Raw genomic sequence first — 25,523 nt, forward strand, 5'->3', positions numbered from 1 at the left:
TTTATGATGCAGCTACACTTAACACTACATGCCCAGCTATTAGAGTCAACAGTCAACGTGGTTAGAGCAGACTGGCAGACAGCATCGCTGATTCATCTCAGGCAAAAACAGGCTGCAGCATCTATAGTTCTGATGATGTCCAAGAGGGTAAAGCATCAGTCATAAGCCAAGTATTTCCTCTTGGAGCACAATCAGAAGGAATGGAAGTAAACAAAACTCAGAGTTTGCTACATTTGAATTTCAACTTAAACGTGGTTCTTTCAGTCCAGAAAAAAGGGTCAGTGAGAGGAGATGCAAGAAATAATTTGCAAAGCCAAAATGTAGTCCCAAGACTGGACAATTTAGGTATGTTTTTAGAAGACAGCAATGTTTTCCTTATTCATTTAATTCCATTGACAAGAGTTATATGATTATTTCGCCTACATTATGCTAAATATTTAGTTTGTACTTTGAGTATAATTCCTCCTGGTTGCCTATAACCAAGCAATGAATTTCCTGTTTTCCTCAAGTTAGTCCATTCGGTTTTATATAACGTCTATCTCACCTACCAAATACGTAATTAAACATCACAGAGTTAAAATAATAATACTTAATCTATTATGGAATCTGAAGCAGCCGCGTAAGTAGACCATCAGGATAAAAATGATGCAGACGCCAGTCAGAAAGGGAGATAGAGTTACAAATGTTCCCAGGAGACTATATGAACCAGAAAAGCTTTTCTTTTTCATCTTCCTAGTCCCCTTAACTCTCTCCTCACAAACAAGAACCCACAAATTAGAGGACTCGCATTAACAAAGGGTCCCTAAAACAGAACCATATCTAAAGCTCAAATGGGACATAAATTATAGTCATAGAAAAGAAGGAAGGAATGGAGAAAGGAAAGGATGGAGAGAGAGGTCGTGACGGAGGAAGGAAGAAAACCACTTTTAATTACCCTATAGAATGGCGTATGAAGATTCTACACATTATAAAGAAGAAAAGCCCTTTGCCAAAAATCAAACATTCATCTAGTTTTCCTATGAGAAACTACTAATGTCAACCATAGAAGCAAGACTAATAAGTAGGTGGTGAAATCTAATATTTAAAATTTAAATATTTTTATAATTGATTTTTGTAACTCATTCTATAACTCATTTTTTAAAGATAAGTTTAAGTCAAAATTATACCAGAAGGTGTTCCAATAAAGCAAGATGTGTTTTGGTATTTAGAGGAGATGTAAATATGAATTATAGTTTATTATATTATTTTAATATACAATATAACGCAATGTTAAAAATATTAATTATTATATAATGTTATATTATTTATATATTATAAGTAAATGGGTATTTATTTAAACATGAAACCTCTAATCTGGCATTGATGAAAATAGAAATTTGTGGTATGAAAGGTATTTAGCTATATTATTATCAAAATTAGTTACATATCATTTCAAGAGTTATGGGGCTAGGATATAAACTTGACTCTAATTCAATCATTAGTTTCACATATATTAAAAGTACCTAATTGACTCCAACCTAAGACTATGACCTTTGCACTGAGTTAGTTTGGACAGGAAATATCTAGGCCCTTCTTTCTCTTGTGAGCACTTGTAACAGAGAGGAGACCATACTCAGCAGCCTGCACACAGCACAAGACTCAAAATATTTTTAAAAATCAAACACCCATTACATTGTTCTGATAGCTGACTTTAAGAAACTGCTAATGAAGCATGCCAACCCTCTGGAATGCTCAGCAATTACTACAAACTAATTTTACTCCTCTGCTTAAAAACAGTCGAGGGCCTAATTCAACTTTTACTAAATGAGAATTTATCGAACCCCAATTTTTTTTTCTTTACCTTGATAGAGACTTGACCGATGGTTTAAAACACACTCTAGAAAAAGAATATATTAAGAGAGGTTAAGGTGGTAGCTCTGCCTCTTGTATTTGTAAATAAGACTGCACTAGCTGAAATGGACACTTGGAGTCCCATTTCATGCCAGAAGTTTGAAACTTCCATCACCCACTCTTCTGCGTATTGGAATAAACGCAAAATTGATTTTGGAGGAAGTTTTAAAATGTGTCTAACATTCTTTTACCTCACTTTAGTGCAGAGGTACTCTGGCTTTTTTTTTTTTTTTTTTTTTTGATACATATATTTAGGAAACTCCTATTACTCAGCCCAGCAGACTCTCAAAGCACAGGATTCTTTACTTGACTGAAAACAAATAATAGCAGGTAATTTCCAGGAAATCTCAAGTAAGAAAATAAGTATGAAGAAATTCCTAAACCATGCAAAACCTTCCTTCTTTGAGACACTGTAACATCCATTCCTGGGTCACACCACATTGCTGGTCACACACACCCTAACGGAACTGCTTTAAGAAAAAGAACAGTTATAATTTATTGAGCATTTACTGTGATTTTTACCTACATCACAATGCTCTCAAGGCAAATATTCTTCTCATTTGTTAAAGAAGAAAATAATCAGATCTTGAGAGTTTATTTCTCTCAAAAGCACAGAGCCATACCCTGGGCCTATATTAGCGGATACTATGAAAAAATAAAAATACCCCAACAAACATTGCTGAATTTCACTATAACAACACTGTGGACATTTTGCATTACACTATATCGCATCCACTTTAAAAGAAATTATAGCAGAAATTTCACTCTGGATTCTATACAGGAACAACTTTGTTCCTCTTAAGCAATTGGTTTGTTTTCTCATAGATGAGCTTTTCCATTAATCATTAAACTTTTTGTGTTTTCCTCTTTGCCTGGAAGATAGAAAAATCAGTATTAAATGTGGGACCAGCTCTAATAAATATGCAATGCAGGATTTCAGAAAATAGGTTTTGTAAGCTGTGTCTCCCCTAACTCATGTCATTGTATCTTTTTCTCGTTGATATTCTCAGATTCTTTTTTATCTCATCTTGAATATCCATACTAATACAAACTACATATGTGCAATGCTATTTACCAAAATCTTCTAAAAACTCATAAGTTGTATATGTCACTATATGTGAATTATACCTCAATAAATACTGGGGAAAAGTACAAAAGAAAAGCCATTTACAATAATCAAAATCAAAGGACAGTAATACAAATATTTCTTGAACTCTCTTAGAGTTAAATCTTGATAAAATATTCTAAATTACTTCATCCTTCATACTTAATAGTAAAACACTGAATAATTTTCCTCTAAGATTGGGAACTAGGCAAGGCAAGGATGTCTACTCTCACCATTCTAACTTGGCACAATACTCGAAGTTTTAGACATTGTAATAAGGCAAGAAAACTCAATTAAAGGCATATACATTAGAAAGAAAGAAAGAAAATTGTCTTAGTTTGCAGATGACATTATCGCCAATGCATAAAAAAAAAACTCATTATTGTCTACAAAAAAACCTCAAAGGATCTATATATAATCTTAGATACAAAATGTGAATTCAGTAAGATTTCAGGATATGAGCTAAACACACAAACTTTTGTATAATGACAAAAAAGAAATGGAAACAAATTTAAAATGAAATATTATTTATAATTACTCAAAAGAAAATACAAAAAAAAAACACAAAATATTTCAGATTTGCAAGATCTGAAAGTTCTGTAAGTCTGTTTCACTGACAATGTGAATAATTTAACACTACTGAGCTGTACACTTAAAAATGTTTAACGGTGTAAATTTCATATACGTATCTTTTATTGCAGTAAAAAATTATATAAACAATAACCCATGCTACAAAATATTAAATTTAAGAAAAAGTTGCATTTATGTAATACCTACAAAATGCCAGAGATCACCCAAATAATTACATAAATCACAATATTTTTATACTACTCTGAAAAAAGTTATTCCTTTTTTCTTCCAGAAAACATAATAATCACTTTAATATTAGCAGAATATGTAGTTATATCAAGAAGGTCAGACTACCATTAGGTAATTTTACTTGGAGATATAAGTCTCTATATTCATAGATATTGCTGAGTATATGTGCTTAATTTTGTTTCTAATAGAGGCTACATTTTAGGACCTTCAATCCCTCCTATGTTTATTATTCTGGTTCCTTATGGATTTTGAAAACAAAATTCACAGATACACTCCCAAGCACATTATGTAAGTAAATATGCCATACTATAACTAATGAAGAACATACTTAGCCTTTAATTCCTTAGTCAAGGATGAAAATAGCTATTGACATATGTACTGAGATAAATTTTTTCAAAAGAAAATACCTCCTATTCCAAAATGACAACCCCCTAACATATGTAGCAGTGAACTTTACTTTCTGCCAAAAATGCTCTTTCGGCAATGATTTTTGACAAGTGAAAAAGCTTTTCCACATATATACAATCCACTTGATTTTAAGAATCCCTGATGCCTCCTCAAAATTTTCCTTAATATTTAAAACGTCTATTTGCCTTTAATTTCTGCAGAAAGTTCCAGAAATAATTTGCTTCAATTTTCCAAAAAAAATGTGTTGAAATGTGTGTATATTGAACAAGGGGGAAGTAGAGGTGGATGAAAAGTAGATGTCAGAGATTGGAGAAAGTATTCAATAAATTTGACAAGTACCCTAAAAGAACTAAAACCATCAAAACTAATAAGTTAATAAAGGGTACCCTCATGTTAATACATAACAGCAAATACTAGCTGCTAGTGTCAAAATTAGTTTCTAATAAAGGCAGCTGTAGACCAATTTCTAATCCTACTTTGATTCTTCATGAAAATTTTGCCTGTTTTCTTCTCCCAACACTGGTCCCACCCTCCCACCCGCTCGATTTTTCACACTGTTAAGATGGAGAAAATAATGTCTGCCAACCTTTAGGATTCTAGATTGAGAGATGCTAAGTAACTAAATATTATCATCTTGGATGTGATCAAACCTAAACCTAAATGAAAATGCCTCCATCTGGTTTCACATACAGTAAGCTGATTATAGAAAGTGTTCAATTTCTCTTTACTTTCCATAGAGTAACTAGCATATATTTGTTGGGTAACTGCAGACTGACTGATTCTAAATATAACTTTAAGATGTGTGCTAAAATTATTGTCCTGATTTTTTGGCAATCACTATGAATGTCACATACTGTTACAGGTTTTATTAATTAAGCACCTTGAAAATGTGGATTTTAAATAATAGTGATGACAAAATTACACATAAAAATTTTTCCATCAAATTCAATGATTCAAAGTATATCCACATTTGTTGACATTTCCTACCATACTCTACAGGTATGACTACTCATACCACAAAGCCAGTGAAACGCAGTATTAGGACCACATCAATTAAAGCAGATTTTACACAAATAAATTTTAAGTGGGCCACTTCTTTTACAAAAGAAAGATGGTACCGTACATGAGATGTGTATCTAAGCAGCCCTAAAATTCTAAAATTTTAAAATCAAGCCTTGAAATAATCTTGAAGCTGCTATCTGAATTACTGCTGATCCATCTTCCAAATCTACAAATACTCAATTTACTTTCAAAAGTCAGCTTTGCTGCAAAAACACTAATGGAAGAGAGAGGAGAACTTTTATAAAAACAGCTACTGCCATCTTCTTGAATTAGATTTGGCACCAGTTCAGACTTTGCAAAGTAGTAGGTAAAAGAGAGAAATGTTCAAAATAATCCTTTGTCAAACATAATGTCCCATTTCACTGGGCTAAGCAGAGGAACAAAATAACATAGACGTCTGAAAGCTTGGGTGTCACAACCAATTTAGAAAAATCAAGTAATGTGGATAATTCAGCATACCCAGTGGACCAAGGATATCTTCAATTTCAAAGGAAAGGAGTTCTCAGAGATCTTTAGGTCAGCCCCAAAAGAGACTCAGTGACCATTCAACCACCTAACACTAAACCTTCAAAGGAGTCAAGGAAACATAGGCCGACCACTTGTTTGTAAGTTAAAAATAAAAGAAAAAAGAGAAAAATTTATTTATCACATTTCCAGAACCTAACAATCCCAGTACCTTGGTTTTGTCAACTACTATATGTACTATAGGCAGGAGAATGTCAGCAGATAAATGTTAAATGGAAACTAACATAAGAAATAGTGGAGAATAAATAGGCAAACGTATTTAAAGTTTTTAACTTTAACTTAGCCCTAGGGAAACTGTTGGTTTAAGCACAGTTCACCTTTGACAAATAATGCCTGAAAAGAATGGAAATAGATTTACCACCTTCTAAAAGCTTAAGCAAACAGTTTTAAATAATAGGTCCCAACTAAGCACAGGGAAAATTCTGCCCAAAACATTCTGCCTACCTCAATGTCCAGCCTACACTAGAAATCATCTATCAGATCCTGCAAAGGGGGCCCTCTTCTTGGTTTGTAATGCAAGGGTTCAGTTTTTACTGTTTCCTTTCAGGTTTCGGAGGACTGCATATTATAAGAACCTGCCTCTCTGCAGCCTCCTTATGCCCTCAAGACATGTTCATATCCCCTGCCTCCCCTTCCACTTGTCCTCAGAGAGTTAACAGCCTCCTTACTTCAGCCAGTAGCTTCCCAAAGAGGGTGGGGGTGGGACAAGGACAAAGCTCAGGTGAGATCCTGGGACTTGGCAATGTGCTTGTCTAAGGAGGTAATGTCATATGACCCTACAACTGGTGGAGGAAACTGAGGCACTGCTTCTCTCCTCCATGAGGGAAATTTCCTCCAATGGAGGATACTGGGAACAGGCAGAGGCGAGCCTGGAGGGGACAGTGGGAATGTTATGTGTCTTCCAGTAGCTGCTGTTATCAAAGGCCATCTCTGGCAATGTACATGGAGGATGGGAGTGGTGTCTTCAGTGTCCACCACATACTCTTGTACCTGTAACCAGGCCTTCTGCTCAGAACTAGGAGATCTGGAAACCTGCCCTCACCTATATGGATTCTCCAAATTAGAGTGCAAGAGTGAGTTCATATGTTTTACTAGCAGACAGAGGAAGAGATAGAAGCTGAAGTTTGAAAGAGATAGATGTCCTCCAGGCGGTGTGGGTGGAGACAGGGGCGGGGGGGGGGGGGGGTACAAATACAAGATTAGGACCAGAAAGTAGTCTATCACTTAAGTCCCTTCTCTAACTATAAACTCTTGCTCATTCTCACCAAACCTGTTCTCCAACTTTATTTATATCTTCTTTCCTCAGTGGACCCAGCCCCCAGGATTTAAGGAGTCTTTTTCCTCAAAAGAAGAGGTGGCCTGAAAGAGGAATCTGAGGAGCCAGACAGGGTTGAATGTTATTATTAACATGCAAATATCTTATAATTAACATGTAACTGTTCCAAAGAGAATACACAGAATTCAGTGGAGTTTCAAAACTTACAAAAATAACCAAACTAAGCAGCACAAGAAAAAAAATTTTTTTGCAATTATGTGTAGTGATGAATGTTAAACAGACTTATTGTGGTAATCATTTCACAATACATACAAATATTCGAATAATTATGCTGCACATATGAAACAGACAGCAAATCACAAGACTAGATATATTAGAATTTTGCTTAATTTTAGTTAAAATTATTAAATTAGCCCTTGCTAAGAGTCAGAGCTACACTGGAATGTAGTCATGCCCTGGGGCCAGTGGCCTGCTTATAAAGCAAGCTTCAGAGGTTATACTCTGCTTAAGATAACAGAAGAATGTAAACTGTTAAATATGAAATGTATAGCTCTGTTCTTTCCTTTCTGCTCTTAAGATAATGTCACTGACCCACAATCCCAAGATGTCTTACAGGCCTCTCTTTCTGTTGGAAACTACCTACTCATAATCACATAAACCTGGACAGGATGCCACCAGGAGCTGAATAAATCAGATTGCTAAAGCTTGTATAGCCCATGACTCTAAACCCCTTACTCATGATTACTCATGATTTTTGCTCTATAAAACCTCTTGTCTCTAAACCATCGAGGAGTTTAAGCTTTTGAGCGTTGGCTTCCCGTTCTACTGGGTAGCACCATTCACAATATAATAGCCAATCTTTCTCTACTGCAAAGCCTAGTGTCAGTTCTCATCGTCTCACAGCACACGCGGGTGGGTACAGACTCTCTGTTGACTCACTCGGTTTTACCTGAAACTAATATAATGTTATATGTCAATTATATCTCAATAAGAAAAGTCAAACTAATAACTCGTATCTTTTAATCAAGAAATTTTATTTTTGAGACTCTATCCTAAGGAACTAATTTCTAAAATATAGAACATGAGCAAACATGTTAATCGCAGGGTTATTTATTACTATCAATAATATAGTGAGGATGAGCAATGATTAGGAATCAACTTAGTGGAAAATTATGTAGGCATTTTAAATGTTCACTGTCCAACTGTAATTAAGTGAAAATTAATATTACAAAATTTAATGTAAAAATATATAAAAAGTAATACATATAGTATGATTAAAACTGCATGAAAAAAGGGTGGAAGAAACATCAAAATATTAAGAGTGGTTAACTTTAGTTAGTAAGATTATGATGATTTTCTTTCTTTTTATAGTCTTAAAATTTCCAAATTGTTCATAATCCTGTAATGGAGAGGAAAATCTTTTAAAAAGGCAAACTTCTTTGAAAGAGGACACGTTTTACTTGCATAAAAAAACTTTTTCTGGGTTTAGTTGAAAACTAATACTTTTAATATGAGTACCCAGGAAATATGCCATTTTCTGGAAAGGCACTTGGAGCAAGGAATATGGAGAATGGGAGCAAAGCCAGCCAAAGAGAAATTTGGCCTACTTAGAAACCTAGTTCCCTATGATTACCAGCTAAAGAGCAGATTTCACTGCCTGATATTCCAGGTGCTTCATAATTTGTCACTGTGTATCCAAACAGTATATGTGCGCATCTCAGCTGAACCTCTTTGTCTGGCTTTCTCTTTGCCTGTGGAAATCCTCCCCATTTTTCAGAGTTACTTAATTCCCTTCCATCCAGAAAGGCTTTCTCGAACCTCTGATGACCCCGGCCTTTACTATTTCTCCTTCTTATTAAGGTATTATATAACACCTTAAGTTTGTATCACCTTTTTCTGGTATTAATCCAATTCTAATTATCTTGTTAATTACTCATGTGTAAGTAAATGTTTCTATAACTAGACTAAGTTCTTTGAAGTCAAGGATTTAGATGGTCTATAAACAATATTTATTGGGCAATGGAGAGAGAGAGAGAGAGAGAGAGAGAGGAGAAAGACAGAAACACAGAGGCAGCAAAAATGCAGTTCTAAAGCCAAGTTGGTATTAATTTCACACTCTCAGTGATGTTATCTAAATAAAATGTGTTGCCTGTTTTAAAATGTTCCTACTGTCCTTCCATCCCTAGGCCATGTACTTTCCTTTAAAAAACAGAAATAGCAGTGATGTTCTTTTTGCTTACTCATGCATACCAATTCTGCTGTCCCCTTTGGGATTAAACAGATTGTACTGCAAGATGCCTCACCAAGATTCACAATATATATAGTCTACAGCCATATAAAGAACAAAAAGAAATGACCTCCTAGGAATCAAACTTAAGACTCATTACAAGACCATACTTCGCTTATGGTGTTGTCTGAATAACAAATATGAATTTGTGCCTCCATTTTACGGCCTTATTTAGGCACTGGCCTTTAGTCTATCAATGTCCCCATTAATTTAAAAAAGATTCTCCAATGCAAATGGTTCAATACATTAGAAACAATGAGCTACGATGACTATGTTCCTGTCTGCCATCAAATACTATTCCAGCACTTAGAGATAATGAGCACTTGTACTATAGCAACCCGTCTCCTGAGACATTAACAAGAGCTGTATATCTTAAGAGAAAATACATAAATCATAAATGAAAACAAATCAAATGACCAAGCAAGGGACAAAGAAAAACCTATCTTCCATTATTTTTGCAGAAGGAACACACAAGGTCCCTATAATTGTTGACTCTGTAGGACAGGGCAAAAACAAATCAATTCATTTTGCTACTCTACAGAACTACATTTTACTATAACACACATATTTAACACACGTAAGAGTCCATGCTTGTTCAGATTCCACCACTTACTTGGTGGGTGATCTTGAACTTTCTTTGTATTTCAGTTCCTTAGTCTGTAAAATGGAATTATCATCTATCTGCTATAGCAAATCACAGAATCATAAGAAAGAGAATAACATTATCAGTCTGGGTTTATCTGTTACCTTATAATGAGGTGACACACCCAACAAAAAGCAGTTCAATTGCACACCCCATGAACTAGATAACTGTTCTTACTGCAAATGTTTTCTTAAAGTTTTAAAAAGAAAGATATCTACATTTTTTTTTAACTTTCCTGATTGATTTCTCCAACCTTTGAAAATCCACCATATATCACTGCCAAAAATGTGTTGAACATCTCCTGTTATGAGCTAACAGTGTTGTCCAGATATTATTTTCTGGCATATGCTTCCTAAGAAAATGTTTTTTGGTTTTGGGGGGTTTTTTTGTTTGTTTTTTTTCACATAATTCAAAGCATGTTCTTACTTTCATACTAAAAGAATGATAATTCCACATACAGGAAGTTTACAACCTGCTGTTGCTGCTGTTTAAGATTACTCCCATGAAAATTAAATCAATGTTCAATAGACCATATATATGAACACTTAGCAAAACTTCTTAATACACTGAAAAATCCATGGGCTTTAGGGTCAGGGAGATTTGTATTCAAATACCTAGAGCACATAATTTAAATTCCCTGCTCCTCAATTGCCACATTTGGTTCTGAGTTGCTGTGATGATTTAATGAAATAATATATATAAGTGCCTCGGCTCTGAAATAATTATTTCCTACCTTAAATCTTTTCCTCCTATGCCAGGACCAATCAAACGACCCTGAATACAAGACAACTTTGATACAGCATCCTTCTCACACATTAGTAGGGGAATGCCATGCGATGTAAAATTAAGTGGATGATGGTATGAATTAGACATCCAATACAGCAAGAAGTAGAGAAACAGTTACAGCGACAACGGCCCTAGACTTGACTCGCATGCTGGAAAGAGACACTAATCTGACACACTTTGAAGATCACGCCGCACATTCAGGAGAGGTTCAAACCAGGATGTGTGAAAAGGACGGAATTTCAGAATAAACCAGCAGGGAGCTTCCTTGTTCACCCCACCCGACCCCACCCGCCCGGGTGGTTCTGGAGCCTAGAAACTGGGGTGAGAGCACAACTGACCTCGTCCTCCTCCCTCCCCCATTCTGCCCAAACCTCTGGGTCACAAATGGTGCTGAATCATTAGCCTGACAGCAGCAGCTCCCTGTTCTGCCCCTCCCGGGAGGGACAGGGTCCCCAGATCAAAGACCGTCCCGGGGGGTGGCCGAGACTTCAGGGACCTGGGGGGCGTAAAAGGGGTTCGAGGAGGGTCAGGGCTTCAGGTACTCACTCCCGTGCGGAACCCCAGCCCGGGTCCTCGCCTCCCCGGGGCAGGCGGCTCCCGCGCGTCCGGATTTCCCGCGGGCGGCCACTCCCTGGCCGCAGTCTGAGCTGGTGGTCTGGTGCTCCCCTCCGCTCGCCCACCGCCAGTGCAGCCACCGCTAGGGCTCCGGCGCTCGACCCCGGGCAGCTGGAGCAGCTGGAGCTGCTGAAAGGGGTGGTGGCTACCCACGGGCTAGACCATTCATGGGCTGCGACCGGGGGTGCGCGACGTGCGGCGCGGAGCTGAGGCCGAGGGCGTGTCGGGCGGCGACGGTTGGGAGGAACCAGGGACCGGGTGACTTTTAAGCCCCTTCTGCGCAAGGAGGTCTTGGGAGCAGCGGGGGCCGTCAGGCGAGCGGCTTCCTTTCCTGACTGTTTACAGAAAACAGTCTTTTGGCTTTTCCGAGCACCACCCCCCCTCCTCCCGGTTTGCCTTGGTCGTGCTTGGGTCTCCTTTAGAACGCGGCAAACAGAGGACCTAGCAACTGGGGAGACTGGGCGGTGTCGCCTGGGTGGTGTTCCCTCCTAAGAAGATGCGAAGGGAGGTGGCCTGAGCCTTGTTCGTGTCACCTCCTGTTCCACCATGGGATCTATGGTACCAGTTCATGGTGCTCATCTTACCACAAAACAGAGCCGGGCATCTTGAGTCCCTTAAGGTGTTCCTCCAATTTTATCCTAGCATCTTCGTGGAACAAAGAATGAAAGGGTATCTATCGAAGGCTAACTTGAAAGTTAGAAAATAAAATCAAGTAAAGCCCCATCCTTTGTAGAAATCGGAAAGTGAGGGATAGTTATGAATCACAGTGTTACTGAAACATTGAACCACAGTAGTTGGGAAAATAAGATTTAGGAAACATATACAAATCTATAAAAGATTATTAAGGAAATTTTAAAAATATTTGAGGGTCATGGTTCACCATTTTAGAGATTAGTGTCTTGGGAATGGGGAGGGAAGCATGTCCTTATATGAAATGAACTTTATAGAACCCGACAGAGAAGTTCTCACACTGTCATCCCTTGGATTTTTGTGAAAGCACTTTTGTTATCCTTGGCCCAAGCCGTTACAGAAAAATCAGACCAGCAAGAAAACAAGCACCACTCAAAGTTGGAGAACTCAGGTTTATTACACCCGAGGTCTCAGAAGAGCTAGGCCTCTGAAGATCTGGGCCCCAAGCTCAAGGATAACCTTACTTTTATAGGGCTTATCCATGAGCAAGCAAAAGGGGGATGCATCTGTTATCTAGACAGAACAAGCAAAGGGGAGGGTGAGTCTTCAGATGATCTCGAGGTCACCCTGTCTTTCAGCCTATGCAGCAAGCATGTCTACAGAAGCAGAACAAAGAGCTGATTACAAAGTTAGCCATTTGAGTGGAAAATTCCTCCTCAAAGCTACACAGCCTCATCCTAGACCACGATGGAGATGGAGACAAACATATAGTTTTCGTTATAGTACAGAAAGGAAAGAAAGACAGAAATTGATAATATTGTTGCCAGATAATTTTTTATGTAGAGAAACTGGACTCAGAGTTATTTGAGCTGGATTCATATCTCCAATTATGAGTGGCAAAGCAGGCATTGTAACCTGGAGTTTTTAACTAGTGCTTTTCCACTAGAAAGCCTCTGGGAAATATACACTAAGCTTTATCACATCCATGCTTGGCACTTGAATGTCTATCCTTCCTTTGTGAAAAATAGGTTTCACGGTGGTGAAAGGGACTCTTAAGTATCCAAGGTGGACATCAACATTTGGTTAGGAACAGGGATCAGAAAGAAGAGGCTAGGCTTCACCCAGAGCTAGTCTAGAAACATCAATGTCAGAAATGTACTATTAGGGTCATTTAAGGGTGAGGTAGTATTCTTCATTACATTTTTATTAATCATTTTTCACTATCATTTACACTATATCGTACTTTATACTACACTTAAACTGTTATTACTATATTACACTTTATACTATTATTCTTCCAATCTCAGAGCTTTAAAATGAACTTAATGTCATATACCTTACCAAAATTTAGAGAAGTAAAATGGGGTCGTAACAATTTTCCCATCATCTTAAGGAAGCTTTTATAGAAATAAATAATAAAATTAAATTACCTTATGTTGTGCCACTGTTATTATGTCGATGTTCTCTTTAAATATTCACACATCAGTACCAGCGCAACAGAAATCTCCAGAGCTCGGTGTTGCTGAGGAGTCTGGGCACTAGATCCCCAGGGAAGCCTGGCAGCTGAGATCAGAGCCAGGATGGCCTCACCCCCAGAAATATGTGATTCTTCTCTCCATGCACAGTTGTTCACTTTCAAAGGAACAGAATTGGAGTAGACAAGATGCCTTTTGAATTAGTATTCTCTGTCTGGTTGACAGGGGTATAAAAAAAAAGGATGGGTGGTCTACCTGAGACCAAACTGTGATTTAGTACCTTATCAGTTGTAAACCTGATGGACTGGTAACATCGCTAGCTATCTGTTTAAGTTGACAGTACTGAAGTGTATGTTTCTGAATGGAGGACAGGAAAATTTTGTGTCAGTGGCTTTGAAAATTGTCAAAAGCAATGCAGAGAATGGTGTGGTCCCTGAGGGTCTAAGAAGTACTACTTGGGCCCTGGGGACACAAAATTGGAGAGAGGGCCATTCTCTCACCCAGTCTACTGTAAACCTCTGTGCAGCTTTGCCATCAATACGAAGGGCTCTGCTCAGAAAAGGCATATTCTCATAAAGGACACTGATGACCAGTACAGGGGCAAGATCATTGGACTAGGAGTATAGAACAGTAGAGCATGAGTTGAAACTGTTCCTAAACACCTGGGAAACACAGCTGACTAAGGATTTCCTGTCATAATGAGGGAACCTGGATGAGGAAGATGATTGTTAAATTTAAGATAACTGTATTTGGGCAGTGATATTAAGAGTCTACTTAGGACAGCATTAAATTTATGCATTAAATTTTAGAAAATTGACATGTTTATATCAGCAAGTCATTTCATCAAAGATGATAATAGATTTTTCCATTTATTTATATTTTGTCACATTTCCCAAGGATATTTTTATAGTTTTATTCACATATGTTCTGCACCTTTCTTATAAATTTAGACCAAATTATGTCATATCATTCATCTTTCGAGTGAAATATTTTCATTTTTTTTTCGTAGGTGCTTTTGCCTGAATGGAAAGAGACTGGTTATTTCTGCAATTTATTTTGTATTCATCCAACACACTAAATTCTCTTATTTGTTTTTTCACAAAAGTCTCAAGTTTTTTAATAAAATAGGCATATCATCAGCATCAGGAACTTTATCTCCATTATATATACTGGTTATTGTGTTTACATTTGCTAGAATCACCAATACAAGCGATTATAGTGATGACTGTCTGATCCCTGGTTTTAAGTGAAATATTTAATTTTACTGTTTGAGATAATGCTTGTTAGTAGGTTTTTCTTTATTATATAAGTAATTTCCTTCTTTTGCTTAAGGCTTCCCTTGGCATTGGTTGCTTAATTTTTATCTGATATCTTTCCACCACCTATTGAAAAATGGTCAGGTTATTTTCCCTTTAATTTTTAATGAAATCAATATTTAGATAGACTTCCTGGAATTAATCCACCCTTTTATTCCTCTAGTACAGCCTGTTTTGTCATGCTGTATTACTCTTTAGAATCACTTCTCTACTATATCCTCTGATATATTATTTAAACATTTGACATTTATAGTCATAGGTGAAATTAGCCTGCACTTTTAATTGTTATTGTTGAATTCCTTCTTTGGCTTTTGTATTTGAGGTATTCTGGATTCATAAAATTAACTCAAGAAATTTCTATATTTTTCTAAGACCCATAATAGTTTAAATAACACTGAAATTATCTATTCTTTAATGGTTAGATTAAAATTTCAACTGTGAATCTATCTCTGCCTGCTGAGTTTTTCAATAGGAAATCATTAATCACTTCTCCAATCTCTTCTATACTAATTGGTCTATTCAAGTTTTCAGTAATTCTGTGTCATTTGTGATATATATTTTCCTAAGAAAGTATTTATTTCTTCTAGGTTTTTAAAAATGTTCTTTAGAGTTGCCTTTAATATTTACTTAGAATTCGTTTAATTTCTTTTCTAACAAATTGGTTTTTTAATTAATTAATTTAATTGAAGAAAAGATTTAAATTTTTTTCCCCCATCTAGATTGTTAATCATGCCTACTTTTGATTTCATTCTCTTTTCCTAATCAGGATCACATGGTATTTAACTGTTTTTTGATCTTTTAAAAAATCAGTCTTTGAATTTATTATTCTTTTCTACTATTTTGTCTATTTGAATAATTTCGACTTTTATAAATATTGTCTCTTCAAGGTTTCTTTTGCTTTGTTTTTGTTATCATCAATCTTATTGGATTTATTAAGTACTTAATTCCTTTATTTTCACCTTTCTGTTTCCATAATTAAAGGCAACACATTTTTCTCTGAGTTCAGTTTTGCTATTTCCCATTGTTATACTTTTTGTCTGACTTCTGTTTGTTCTTTCTTTTCCTTTTGAAATTTCATATGAATTAGGTCCTTTGGACCTGATTTCTATTTCCTTTTAAGGTTCACTTTTTTTCTTATGCTTTGAGATATTTCTTAGCACTTGATTTTTCAGACCACTGGTTCAGATTTCAATGGAGACTATCCTCTCCTTCAATTCTCCTGAATTTTTTATTTTGGAAACTGCGTTTTCAATTTCAGAAAGAATTTTTTATGCTGATCTTTAATCTTTCTTAGTTCAAGATGTCACTATGTCCTCCATCAGCAGTCTACCAGTGGTATGTTTGTTCTGATGACTGTCCTTCTCTTAGCTATCAGATGGGTTATTTTTCCATACCAACTCATTGGAGCTCAGATGTTAACAGAAATCTCACAGACCATGAAAGATGAAGCTATATCTACCTACGGGGGCCTATAATTTAAAGAAGACTCTTTTGATGTCTCGAAGGAAACCGCTCTGCTCTCAGGTCTCCTGCTACTCCCACAGCCTTAAGAGCAAGGAGACCCAGGCTTTCTGCACAGCTCTTTCTTGAAGTTGTGAGGGCAAGAAGATCTGAGCCAATATTGTCTTCTGTCTGGAGATTCCCAGCATTGTGAATACAAAACAATAATATATGGGACCTTAATGACAAAGATGGGTTTAATTTCATTTAATCTAGGGCTTATTGCTGCTTGCTTGTCTTCCTAATTTCAGCTAAACCCATTTTGAGGACAGTAACTTATCACAGGCACCAGCAATCCCAGCAAACTGGGGAGAAGTGGCACTAGAGATAGCAACAGACTCTGATTTCTTGGAAGCTCAAGCAAAGGGGATGGAAATGGCAATTGCTCTATGATAACAGGGCATCCTAATTTATTGGGCAACTCTTCACTGGCCCCATTTGACTCCCTGAAATAATCGAGGAAGATACTGAGTGGAACTCAAGGTACCACAAGAGAAGGTAGGAAAAGAACCTAGAAAAGATTAAAAGGAAAAGCAGGAATAATAATTGTTGTATTTACTGGGTCTCCTTTTTTACCCACAGCTGCTGAAGTTTAAGGAAACACAATTTTATAATCAGTGTGATGGAGAAGGAAACTGAGTCATAGGATCATTTGCCAGAGTCACATTAAAAATTAAAGACTGGTCCAAGGACCAAAGTCTAGTACACCTGGCTTATAACTCATAATGCCATTCCTCTTTCACTTAGGAAAGGAATGATTCAAAGTAAAGCTCATAAAAAATAAAAATCTCAAATATTTGTCGTACCGATTATGGTTCTATGATCGTATAATTAGATTTGAGAGACTACAACTTTGTCAGGCTCTCAAGCAAAGAGAGTAATCTACAGTCTCATGCAAGATTCCCATACAGGAATGATGAGTTTTGGAGAAGGAACATGGTCCTTCCTATTCATTTAACCCCATTTCTTCACTCTGTTAAGGATGTAGTTTTCTGTTTGCTTCTCGCAATGACAGATACCTTTCTTTTTATAATTATAATTTGCACATCTGGTTATTTTAAGATGACTATAACATTTCTGGTTGATAATTATGGTAAATCAATGTTTTAATAACAGAATTTCAGTGAATCAAGTTTATCTTCAAAATTGTAAAGAATTCAACCTAAATTCACCTAAGAGACTAGCCTGGTAGAGTATTATAAGAGAGCTAATAATGATAGTTATTTTATATTGAACTTTCAGTAAGCAAAATGTCCTATACTAAGTACTTCATTTAATTCTCATTTAAACCCTGTGAAGAGGCCATATTATTCCCATCTTATAAATGAGGAAACTGAAATTTTAAAGGTAGTAAATAACTTTCCTTGTTTTAGAAAATTAGAAACTGCCGAAGTGAAACTTAAATTTAAGTTTGCCTAAATCTAGGTTTGCCTAAATCTAGTTCCACCTTACTTGCTTCACTTTAAGGCCTATTTAAGGAAGAGAAGCCAACATACTCCATCCCCATTGTGGACCCAAGTGTCCCAGACACAGAACATTTTATTACCAGGTCAGTTCGTAAAGAAAACCCATTCCATCAGCCAAGAAAATAATACAAAATTAAACTTGCAAACCTTTTGGCCTACTCTCAGATTGCAAGAAGAGTAATTTCCTTAAAAGTACAAGGAATAAAAATCTGACTCATGAGAAAAAAATTTATCAAATATATTTATGTACTGCGTCTGACCTGCCTTTTTGCCTTGTCACTGCCAAGACTAATAGATCCAATAATATTCTCAGAATATAGAAAGTATTGAAATTTACCTAATTATACAAAGATAAAAAAGTATTTTTGATAATAGACAGAGCATTTATCTTCCAAAGGCTATGCTATCTTTTTTCCTTAAAGTATCATATACTAATCCACATGATGATTTTGCATTTTCAGTGAGCAAAAATAGGTTCCCTCATATTATTTTCTACTCTTCCCATATACTCACTGCCAAAACAAAATAAAATAGCATTTTAGGTGCTTATCATTCTAAATATTTAAGAATAATACTGAGAACATGGAAGCAAGCAAGACAGACTCAAATATATCACAAAAATTCATAATTTAATTTATAAAGCATTCTTTATTTTCTAGTCATTTGCCTATAATTCCACATTGCATTGCACATAACATGTAATCAGTAAATATTTGTTGAACAAACAAATGAATGAAATCTTGATTATAGCAGATTATATCAGTAAGCCCACAACATATGTAGGCATAATGGAAAATTGTTTTTCTTGCCTTCCCAGAATCCATTCATCCTATTTCAGTGATATAACATTTATTCTGGTGCATTCCTATCATCTATGTGTATTGAATAACCACGGTGTCTTCATAAAACCAAAGATAAGCATGAAGACTAAAGCGACCAAGCTCACATTTTCCCAAGATTTTGAATCTTGCGAACCTAAGACAGTTAAAATTAATTCCTTCCAGTAAAGGTACCCTAACAAAATCATCACATAGTCCTTATTGCCTGGATCCTTAGAATAGTCCCAGTTCTTGTCTAATTTGAGCTTGGTTCTTTACCTTATCTGTAGATTTTATTAATTTTCCAGTATCAACATAAGATTGTTTTCTGCTTAAATTAACCAGAACTAATTTCTACTCCTTAAAATTGAAGAACACAATACTTCAGCTTCCACTTAGGATGTACAAAGTTGTAAAGATTATCACACTAAACCTAAAATGAGGCGGTGGGGTGGGGAGAAGGAGGCATTATACAAAATCATAACTTTCCTGGAGCATTTCAGGGAGTTGAGATCACGAGGCAACTAAATAACCTGAATTCCATGAGATACACTTCTTCAAAGACAAATGGAACAGATGAATCGTCTGTCCTGTGGCAGAGTTAGGGGAAAAACTAGTGGCCACCATACAAATGATAAGAAAAAAATATCTAAAATTAAAAAAAAAAAATTAAAGACACATGTAGGCTGATATACCAGTTTAGGATAGTTGAACATGCCCCAAATGAGGGAAGATTGGACTCACCCTCAAGTTTTTTCTCACGGGCCTCCACAAGGTACTCACAGAAAGACTGGTGACAGGCAAAATCTTCCCAATTCTAATTTTTCTCAATGTCTGCCTGGCTTCCTATTTTGGGGAACAAATGATACACTGTCATCTCTGGTTTGCTGCGGTGATTATTATCTAGGAGAATAAAGCTTTCCATCTTCATCATGTAGCATAACTGACGGCCTAAAGATATAAGGTTTTTAGTAAGTAGAAGCTCTTGTCATTTTCCCCTTTTTCTTTGAATAGGTTTTAAATTAATCTTTGAAGTAATTCAGATCTTGCTCCAGTTATACTATATTTTTCAGTTTTCTTTTCTAATTTTGAGCAGCCACTTTATCTTTAACTCTCCTATGTGTATCTCATATTTATCTCATGTTAATGTAAGCTGTCTTATTCAATTACTCTTTTGACATCCTTTTATTGAGTAATTAATGGGGACATTATTTATTCTATAGGGAAAGGAACATGGAGAGCTTTTGCCCTTACCTCATCTCTTGTGAGAGGAGATTATAGGAAGTTCAAATGTTTATATTTTGTGAGTGAGTTTATTATGACAGGACTTATAGGCAGTTCTTTTTCATTTGTTTGTTTATATTCCGGCATCACTACTAGAGTGCTTTGCCCCAAGATCATGAAAGTCCCCAGAAGATTTGACTGCTGTGTCTGAAGACCACTCCGGTGGTCCTTACAGGGCCTTTATCTGTCTCTTCCATTTCAGATTCACTGAAGCCCTGCAGTGTATCTCCACAGATAGAGGAGTCCCCTGAGAGTTCTTGCCATGCCATGCCCAGCTCTGAATTATGTTCAATGAAATGCCAAGTTTCAGAGTCATCAAATTACTCTGTTTTGAGGGAGTTGTTTTCATTGCAAACTTTATAAAGTGATAGATCAGTAATAGCAATATTCATAATGATATCAATGTCATATCATTTAGCAGTTTAGAAAGAGATTAGCTGAAAGTAGCTAAGGAAGGGATGCTATTGTTTATACTGAGCTGAATGAAGAATGAATTCATCACCACATTAGTTTTTGTTTTATTATCACCTTTTATAACAAATTTAAATTTGTTTTAATTAATTTAAAGAATTCTCTGTCAAGAGATAGAGATTTTCTGTGGGGAGGGTGTTACCAAAGGAATTCTCAAAACATTGAGAAAATTTAAATTACAGTTACCTACTTGCTTTTCCAATGAAGAGATTGATATATAGATATATTAACTGTTGTTGATTTCTAATCAGTATAAATTCTGGACTAGGAGCTGTGGACTAGTCATTTCAAATGTTAAGACACTAACTCTGGAGAGAATCATAGCTCCTACCAAACATAATTATATTCTGCTGTATCAATATTGTTATCCTATCCTATCTTACTCTATACTGTTCTATCATATCAGATTAGATTGTATAAGCCAAGGCTGATAGAAACACTAAAGTTTCAGGCAACTGAGCTTGATTCAGAGTAACGAAGAATAGGCTTCAAGGAGGTTAGAATCGTCATAAAGGGACAGAAATATAGTGTCAGACCCTCGTTGTCTTATAAACTGGAGCGTCTTCCATCAGAGCCATGAGAGCAGCTGGAAGAGGGTGCTGCTGGTTAACTTGGGTGGAAGACAACCTTTTCTTATCTAGTTGCAACTGAGCCTAAAAAGCTTTCTCTTTCTCCGTGGAGTTGTTTTTATCATTCCTTTTTAAGTTCATTGTATTTTGCCAACTCACATTCTTTTGATCATTATCTGAAATTAAATATGTCATGACTTACCATAGGTTTATATCTTGCATACAAAGTATGTCAATCAAGTCCACATCTCACTGGGATAGCAATTGAGTGGCCGCTGGTCTAAAATCATCATATTGTGCTATGGGGCATATGCTGGAACTCCCAAGAGAGATCTTGCTTCTTGTTCCTTACCAACCCCTTTCCTGCTTCCTCTCTCCACTTCCCACCTTGTAGGGAAAGATGAAAGCAATAGCCCGGGAATGTTTTATGAAGCCCAATCTTGGATGTCTCAGATAAACTGTAGATTGCTGATAGTCTGTAAATTAAGAAATTTCCAGTGCAACTCAGGACTATATCACTAAATGCAGGATTTCTGAGGACGGTTGGGAGATTGATATCAATGCTCGATTCCCACTAAAGTATTGAGATTTATAGTCATAGTTGATCCAAATTTTAAAATTTTACTGCCTACTTTCTATGCAATTTCATTTTCTATTTAAAAAGCCATTTAATTCCAAAATGTGGCACCATTCCTCCCTAATGGATGTGTAAGATTTATACTAATTCTGAGTACTTTATCTGCTGAACCTGGAGTTGAGTGAAGCTTCATGTTGGAAGACATCTAGTAAGGAACTAAAGAGAGAAGAAAAGTTATCCAAGATTAATATGTGAGGCAAACCAGGATTGATATAGTGACAAGACAAAAGAAGTATTTAACTTTCTTGTTTAAGCATTTCTAAGTATATCCATTTTTCTTTTAAGCAAGACTAGAGACATTTATGCTCTGTTTTCCATGTGGCTGCATCCCTGAAGGACAGTGGTGAAGGAAAGTGTTCCCACAGAATTTGGGGCATGGAACCCAGTTGTTTACTTTGCTTGGAAGGAGAAATAGCTAGATGTAAAATTATATATCGATTCACGGGCTCTGGCCAATGGTTTGGCTGGATGGTCAGGGACATGGAAAATTAGTGGCAAGGAAATTTGGGAAGAGATTTGTAGATAGACCTCTCTGAATGGGCAAAAACGTGGAGCTATTTGTGTATTTCTGCCCCATGTGAGTGTTTACTATAAGATGATGACCTCAGCAGAGGAGGATTTTAATAATCAAGTAACTATGGCTATCATTCTGTGGCTATCACTCTGCCTCTTTCCCCAGCCACCCTCATCACGTAATGGGCTCATAAACAAAGTGACCATGGTGGCAGGGATGATGGTTATGCATTGGCTCAGCAAGATGAACTTCCACTCACTAAGGCTCACTTAACTATGACCACTGCTGAGTACCGAATCTGTGAGCACCAGAGACTAACACCAGACTCCTGATATGGCACTATTTTCTAGGGTGATCAGTCAGCTACCTGGTGTCAGGTTGATTACTTTGGACCATTTCCATCATGAAAAGGACAACATTTTGTTCTCTACTGGAACGGACAACTTACTCTGGATACAGATTTGCTTTCCCTGCACACAACACTTCTGCCAAAATTACCATCTGTGGACTTACAGAATGCCTTATCCATCAGCATTGGTATGCCACACAGCATGCTTCTAATCAAGGAACCCACTTCACAGCAAAAGAAGGACAACAGACGGCCCAGCCTCATGGAATTTACTCATCTTACTGATTCCCACTCCTGAAGAAGCTGGTTTGACAGAACAGTAGAATGCACAGCATTATGAAAATTCAGTTACGGCTTCAGCTAGGTGGCAATATCTTACAGGCTGAGGCAAGATTCTCCAGAAGGGTACATATGCTCTGAATCAGCATCCAAAACATGGTGCTGTTTCTCCCATATCTAGGATTCACAGGTCCAGGAATCAGGGATTAGAAATGGGAATGGCCCCACTCACTATTACCCTTAATGATCCACTAGCCAAAATTTTTGCTTCTTGTTCCCATGAACTTATGCTCTGCTGGCTTAGAGGTCTTAATTCCAATGGAAAGAACGCTTACTTCAGGAGACACAGATATGATTCTATTGAACTGAACATTAAGACTGCTGTTTAAATTTTTTGAAGGTCACTTTGAACTCTTCATGACTCTAAAAAAACAGAGGAGATTGGTCTGCTACTCCGCAATGGAGCTAAGGAAGAATATGTAAGAAATACAAGAGATACCTTAGGATTTCTTTTAGAGGTACCGTATCCAATAGTTGAGGTCAATGAGAAACAACAATCCAATCCAGGCAGGACTAATGGACCAGCACCTTCAGAAAAGAAGGTTTGGGTTACTCACTCTACCAGGTAAAGAACCATGGCCAGCTGAGCTCCTTGTTGAGGACAAGGGAATACAGAATGGGTAGTGGAAGAAGTTAGGTATAAATACAGCTACAACCAAGTGATTAGTTAAAGAAATGAGGACTATGATGAGTATTCCTCCTTGTTTTGTTTTATGCATATATATATATAAACTTTGTTTTATGTATATATATATAAACTTTGTAGGTGTATATATATATTAAGCAAATATCTTTAAATTCCTCACTCTCATTCTGCTGTCTTGTGACATAAGATGTATTGAGCTTTTACCATAATATTTAGAAATTGTTAATCTTACATCATAGTATTTAAATTATGGAATATCAAGGAGAAGTGTAAATGTCACTCAAGGACTTTTCCTCTTTTTCTGGGTTAGTACATTTTCAATATGCAGGACAGTTGTATCACATCAGGTGGAATGATGACATTATGTTGTCTTTATTTGGAGGTTATAATTTAAGACGATGTGTATGGGTGCCAAGTTGAAAAGCGGTGAACTTGTTATGGTTAATTTTATGTCTCAACTTCACTAAGCTAAGGATGCTCAGATAGCTGATGAAACATTATTTCTTGTTGTGTCTGTGAGGGTGTATATAAATGAGATTAACAATTAGATTGATAGACTGAGTAAACAGATTGCCCTCCCCCATGTGGTGGACCCCATCCACTGTGTTGGAAGCACAGAGAACAAAAAGCAGAGTAAGAGAATTTGCTCTCTGTATGTGAGCTAGGACATCGATCTTTTCCTGCCTTAGGACTACGACTTGCATCATTAGCTGTCGTGGTTGTCAGGCCTTTGGACTCAGACTAGATCTACCCCACCAGCTTTCCTGTGTTCCCAGCTTGCAGACAACACATTATAGAACTTCTCAGCTCCCATAATTACACATTCCAATTTCTTATAATAAATATGTGTGTGTGTGCGTGCACATGTACATGCACGTGCTGTTTCTCTGGATAAGCCTGACTATTTGGGGCAATTTTCTTCAGAATGTAAATTTAGTCATTTTCAAATTCAAACTCCCATCTAGCTTTTTATCCCTCTCAAGGATTTTATCCTCTCATTTCTCCCTTCAGTAGTGTCTGGATACAAAGGAAATAAAACCCTGTCTCTATATATAAATTCTAGCCAAGTGATATAAATTTTCTGTACTTCATTACCTCATCTTTAAAATAGAGATAATCACAATACCAATTTCATAGGTTATTAGATTTAAATTAGATAAAGCATGTGAATGCTTAGAACAGGTCTAGCAAGCACATAGTATAGGTTTGGTTTATTATTATTATAGTGGAAGAAGGGCTTCTGATTCTCTTGATGCCCTCTGGTCCTTACTTGCCTCTCCCACTGATGATATAGCTTGTTGTTTGATGTCTGGAGTAAGTAAGACCTTGGCTCTCACAGGCTTGCTGATTCTTTGAGACTCATCTTAATTCTCTATCTGGTCTCCCATTTTGGATAGACTACCTGTAGCTTTGCTATTTGGTTCCCTTGCATCCTGACGTAATGACTCTCCTATAGATACATTAACATTTTAATTATCAATTATTTTCTGTGCTTTATTGTGAGGGACTAATGTCACAATCTGTATTCTTCCCTACTTAATATTTATCCTTTGTAATATTTATGCTCTAGTCCTACAGGCTCTGGCTTTGATGATCCAACCCAAATCTTTTTAGAAATCAAAATGAAACAACTTTCCCCTCAAGGCCTATCCCTTTACTAATCAAAAGCTCTTTGGTTTCAGACTGTGATGCCTGCCAGATATTTTAAAAATTACACATTTGTTGAAGGATGTTATCTGCCCTGCCCCTGAGGTAAAGAATGTTAGGCCAGTGGGTAGAGAATTTGGAAGCAAAGAAATTAATTTCAAGGAAAGAAGAAAAACTCCAAATAACAGAAATACAGTATGATAAATTGACCTGATGTGGAAGATACACCATGTATCTTCTTTAAACTCATAAAAATACTGTATAAAATTTTTTGAAAAATCTTTTCAATTTATTGGTGAACTCAAAATTAAGAAAAAGAAAATCCAGCATGCCAGAAACTAGCAGAGATTAAAAGTTAGAATGGTGAGTAATAGCTTATGAGGTATTCAGGACTCTATACAGTCCTTTAAAGCAGAGAGCCAAAATCCTAATGACTTTGGAAGGAG

The 25,523-nt window shown here is 36.5% G+C and overlaps 1 protein-coding gene across 2 annotated transcripts in view; it reads right to left on the reverse strand.

The window, feature by feature from the left end:
• TTLL7 (tubulin tyrosine ligase like 7) overlaps nt 1-11,604 on the reverse strand; it is a 121,013-nt gene extending 109,409 nt beyond the window's left edge. The window contains exon 1 of one of the 2 annotated variants that reach the window (XM_036235616.1): nt 11,348-11,604. The gene's annotated coding sequence lies outside the window, so the exon portion shown is untranslated. The remainder of the gene's footprint in view (nt 1-11,347) is intronic. The other variant, XM_016146098.2, reaches the window with a different exon arrangement.
• Between the last annotated feature and the right edge of the window lie 13,919 nt (nt 11,605-25,523).

This window comes from Rousettus aegyptiacus, unplaced genomic scaffold (genome assembly GCF_014176215.1).
Source record: "Rousettus aegyptiacus isolate mRouAeg1 unplaced genomic scaffold, mRouAeg1.p scaffold_m13_p_1, whole genome shotgun sequence".
NCBI classification, from domain to species: domain Eukaryota; kingdom Metazoa; phylum Chordata; class Mammalia; order Chiroptera; family Pteropodidae; genus Rousettus; species Rousettus aegyptiacus.